The 5,000-nt window shown below is 52.0% G+C and overlaps 1 non-coding gene across 1 annotated transcript in view; it reads right to left on the bottom strand.

The window, feature by feature from the left end:
* The window catches only part of LOC126327883 (small subunit ribosomal RNA), a 1,893-nt gene extending 1,403 nt beyond the window's left edge, over nucleotides 1-490 (bottom strand). The window contains exon 1 of the ribosomal RNA XR_007561561.1: nucleotides 1-490. This exon is cut by the window's left edge and continues 1,403 nt beyond it. This is a non-coding gene — a ribosomal RNA (small subunit ribosomal RNA).
* Between the last annotated feature and the right edge of the window lie 4,510 nt (nucleotides 491-5,000).

Genomic DNA, 5,000 nt, shown 5'->3' with positions numbered 1-5,000 from the left:
TTCGTCACTACCTCCCCGTGCCGGGAGTGGGTAATTTGCGCGCCTGCTGCCTTCCTTGGATGTGGTAGCCGTTTCTCAGGCTCCCTCTCCGGAATCGAACCCTGATTCCCCGTTACCCGTTACAACCATGGTAGGCGCAGAACCTACCATCGACAGTTGATAAGGCAGACATTTGAAAGATGCGTCGCCGGTACGAGGACCGTGCGATCAGCCCAAAGTTATTCAGAGTCACCAAGGCAAACGGACCAGACAAGCCAATCCGATTGGTTTTGATCTAATAAAAGCGTCCCTTCCATCTCTGGTCGGGACTCTGTTTGCATGTATTAGCTCTAGAATTACCACAGTTATCCAAGTAACGTGGGTACGATCTAAGGAACCATAACTGATTTAATGAGCCATTCGCGGTTTCACCTTAATGCGGCTTGTACTGAGACATGCATGGCTTAATCTTTGAGACAAGCATATGACTACTGGCAGGATCAACCAGGGAGCTGCGTCAACTAGAGCTGAGCAGCCGGCCGCCCGGGAGTGTGTCCCGGGGGCCCGCGCGAACACGCAAGCGTCCGCTCAATTATTCTGCAAACAGGAGGAGGCCGAGCTCCCCTGCACGATACACCTCGAAACCCTCTCAGGTCCCGGCGGCGCGCAGCGCCGTCCTAGGTACTTGGTCGGTTTCGAGAGAGGCGCAATCGCCCGGAGTTAGGCGAGTAGACGGTTTTAGTGCGAACACCCTTGCTCCCAACTGAGCTTGCCGCTGCCGACAGAGGCCCGGGAGCGTGCTGTCGTGGCATTGCCGGCGGGAGACAACACGCGCCACCTATGGTGACCGGCAGCTCCAACGCCAGCGCCACACAAGGGCAAAGCCCCACTTGGGTGCAGAAGCGAACTCTCCCAGCACAGCGCACGCGCCAACACGTCCGCACAACTGCGATACAAACCACCTGCGAGAACCGCTGGGGCGACCGAGCAGCAGACGGCGTCGCGGCGCCGAGTGCCAGGCGGCGGCGCATCCTCAACGCACACAGTCCTCAATCAGACCAGCACACTGCAGATGTCCACCGCGCTTCGCACCGGGCTCGGCTGAACCAACTTTGGCCGCCAGGCGCCGCGTGCAGGGTGCGCCGCAGCGTAGCTGCGCCGCCTGCCGAGCCCGTCGGCTGGCGCTCCTGCCACTCGGCGCCCCCCACCAGCCGCCTGTTGCGCGTGCGCCCACGCAGCGCGCGGCCAACACGCCGGGCGGCCCCCCTTCACCGGCCGGGAACAGTCCCACCAAGCCACCGCCGCGTATCGCTTCATACCCACATGGGCCTAGTCACGTGTGTGGATGTGGCGGGTACCGCTGAAACAACCGGTTAATAGCTGTACCGATCGTCGCCATCACAGATTCACCTCCAGCGTGAACAACCGCTCAACAACGGATTTCCAGTTCATTTGCGTATCTTGGGCAGTAAACGTAGATGTCCACCTACATTTGCGAATTCAACAATTCTTGCATGCCAGGATGTCATGTGTCACGACACGCTACATCAGACCACATACACACTGCGACATGTGCAGAAGAGAACACGTGGAAGGTGGCCCGCGCACGTATGCGATGTCCCTTCCGCGATCCACTGTCAACCGGCATCTGCGGCATGTCCCAGATATGGAACGCGGTCCACCAGGGTAGCACTTTGTGTGAGGCAATACGACAAAGTCGGAATACACGCGTCACTACATCACACGGCTCACGCTGACCTGACCTGACTCACCGCACCACCACCCCCAGCGACCCAGGGTGACATACAATGCGTTCGTACGTTCCTCCCACACGCCTCTACGGCGTACCACAGTGCAACCTAGCTGTTATTGGGAGACGAGACAAGTAGCATCGAGCACAACATATGGAAATTGAGATTCGACACCGTTGGGCACAGCCAGCGTACGGTCACACGTATCACACTACTTCACTCTGTACGTAACTACCGATGATCGGTACAGCGTGTGGGTTACGCGTACGACATCAGCGGACAATGGACACAGACCATACCACGACGTACACTGAGGGCGTCGACATCTGAACGCAACTGAACAGCTGCGAGGCTCATTTAACACTCAAACGCCAGACCGACCAGCTTGAGAGGACGGAGACACAAAGAGAGGGGCAGAGGGGGGGGGGGGGGGGGGGCGATATAGTCCTATTGCAGTACAATTGACAGTGGATAGCGGGAATATGTGGAAAGTAAGCAACACTCGCAAGACATCTACATGAGGATAACAACGACACCAGAGATTCCGAGCAGTGAACTATGTTAGGCAAAGGGACAACGTGGGTTAGGTTAAGGGACAACGTGGGTTAGGTTAAGGGACAACGTGGGTTAGGTTAAGGGACAACGTGGGTTAGGTTAAGGGACAACGTGGGTTAGGTTAAGGGACAACGTGGGTTAGGTTAAGGGACAACGTGGGTTAGGTTAAGGGACAACGTGGGTTAGGTTAAGGGACAACGTGGGTTAGGTTAAGGGACAACGTGGGTTAGGTTAAGGGACAACGTGGGTTAGGTTAAGGGACAACGTGGGTTAGGTTAAGGGACAACGTGGGTTAGGTTAAGGGACAACGTGGGTTAGGTTAAGGGACAACGTGGGTTAGGTTAAGGGACAACGTGGGTTAGGTTAAGGGACAACGTGGGTTAGGTTAAGGGACAACGTGGGTTAGGTTAAGGGACAACGTGGGTTAGGTTAAGGGACAACGTGGGTTACGTTAAGGGACAACGTGGGTTACGTTAAGGGACAACGTGGGTTACGTTAAGGGACAACGTGGGTTACGTTAAGGGACAACGTGGGTTACGTTAAGGGACAACGTGGGTTAGGTTAAGGGACAACGTGGGTTAGGTTAAGGGACAACGTGGGTTAGGTTAAGGGACAACGTGGGTTAGGTTAAGGGACAACGTGGGTTAGGTTAAGGGACAACGTGGGTTAGGTTAAGGGACAACGTGGGTTAGGTTAAGGGACAACGTGGGTTAGGTTAAGGGACAACGTGGGTTAGGTTAAGGGACAACGTGGGTTAGGTTAAGGGACAACGTGGGTTAGGTTAAGGGACAACGTGGGTTAGGTTAAGGGACAACGTGGGTTAGGTTAAGGGACAACGTGGGTTAGGTTAAGGGACAACGTGGGTTAGGTTAAGGGACAACGTGGGTTAGGTTAAGGGACAACGTGGGTTAGGTTAAGGGACAACGTGGGTTAGGTTAAGGGACAACGTGGGTTAGGTTAAGGGACAACGTGGGTTAGGTTAAGGGACAACGTGGGTTACGTTAAGGGACAACGTGGGTTACGTTAAGGGACAACGTGGGTTACGTTAAGGGACAACGTGGGTTACGTTAAGGGACAACGTGGGTTACGTTAAGGGACAACGTGGGTTACGTTAAGGGACAACGTGGGTTAGGTTAAGGGACAACGTGGGTTAGGTTAAGGGACAACGTGGGTTAGGTTAAGGGACAACGTGGGTTAGGTTAAGGGACAACGTGGGTTAGGTTAAGGGACAACGTGGGTTAGGTTAAGGGACAAATTGAGTTAGGTTAAGGGACAAATTGAGTTAGGTTAAGGGACAAATTGAGTTAGGTTAAGGGACAAATTGAGTTAGGTTAAGGGACAAATTGAGTTAGGTTAAGGGACAAATTGAGTTAGGTTAAGGGACAAATTGAGTTAGGTTAAGGGACAAATTGAGTTAGGTTAAGGGACAAATTGAGTTAGGTTAAGGGACAAATTGAGTTAGGTTAAGGGACAAATTGAGTTAGGTTAAGGGACAAATTGAGTTAGGTTAAGGGACAAATTGAGTTAGGTTAAGGGACAAATTGAGTTAGGTTAAGGGACAAATTGAGTTAGGTTAAGGGACAAATTGAGTTAGGTTAAGGGACAAATTGAGTTAGGTTAAGGGATAATCTGGTACAACCACAGTTAGGTTAAGCGATAATCTGGTACAGCCACAGTTAGGTTAAGCGATAATCTGGTACAGCCACAGTTAGGTTAAGCGATAATCTGGTACAGCCACAGTTAGGTTAAGCGATAATCTGGTACAGCCACAGTTAGGTTAAGCGATAATCTGGTACAGCCACAGTTAGGTTAAGCGATAATCTGGTACAGCCACAGTTAGGTTAAGCGATAATCTGGTACAGCCACAGTTAGGTTAAGCGATAATCTGGTACAGCCACAGTTAGGTTAAGCGATAATCTGGTACAGCCACAGTTAGGTTAAGCGATAATCTGGTACAGCCACAGTTAGGTTAAGCGATAATCTGGTACAGCCACAGTTAGGTTAAGCGATAATCTGGTACAGCCACAGTTAGGTTAAGCGATAATCTGGTACAGCCACAGTTAGGTTAAGCGATAATCTGGTACAGCCACAGTTAGGTTAAGCGATAATCTGGTACAGCCACAGTTAGGTTAAGCGATAATCTGGTACAGCCACAGTTAGGTTAAGCGATAATCTGGTACAGCCACAGTTAGGTTAAGCGATAAAGTTGGTTAAATTCGGTATTGTGTGGGAAGGGGGCAGAGAGAGAGTGGGGGGGGGGGTGGATAGTTGTGGCAGTACGCGGATGCCTGAGTCACCGTCAGATATGTCACGTCGGTTCGATGCTTGTAGCAAGAGGCTGGCGGGTCTGTGTCTCTCACTTCTGCAATTTTTCATGTGGTATAACACGAGGGCGGGGGGGGTGATATTTGGTGCCCCTCTGTGTAGGATGTGTGTTGGTGGTGTTGGTTTATCTGAGCAATGGTAGTTGTCGGAGGAGTGGGGTATTGTGCTTTTATAGGTGGACCTACTGCTCTGGTTATCATAGTGTCGACGGTGCAATGTGGCAGAGAGGATGCACTCGACATTGTCGCATTCCAGATGTTTACGTATTGTGTGTCTCCGTTGCAGGCCGAGAGTGGTGCATGTTCGAGTGTGTGGCTGACGTGCGATTCACGTTGTGTGCCCAGTCTTACAGCACGTATAGGGACATTCGCATAAATCATCTATATGTGG

This window comes from Schistocerca gregaria, unplaced genomic scaffold, assembly GCF_023897955.1.
Source record: "Schistocerca gregaria isolate iqSchGreg1 unplaced genomic scaffold, iqSchGreg1.2 ptg001068l, whole genome shotgun sequence".
NCBI classification, from domain to species: Eukaryota; Metazoa; Arthropoda; class Insecta; order Orthoptera; family Acrididae; genus Schistocerca; species Schistocerca gregaria.
Note: the sequence above shows the minus strand (reverse complement) of the source record. Positions and strands in the feature narration are given on the sequence as shown.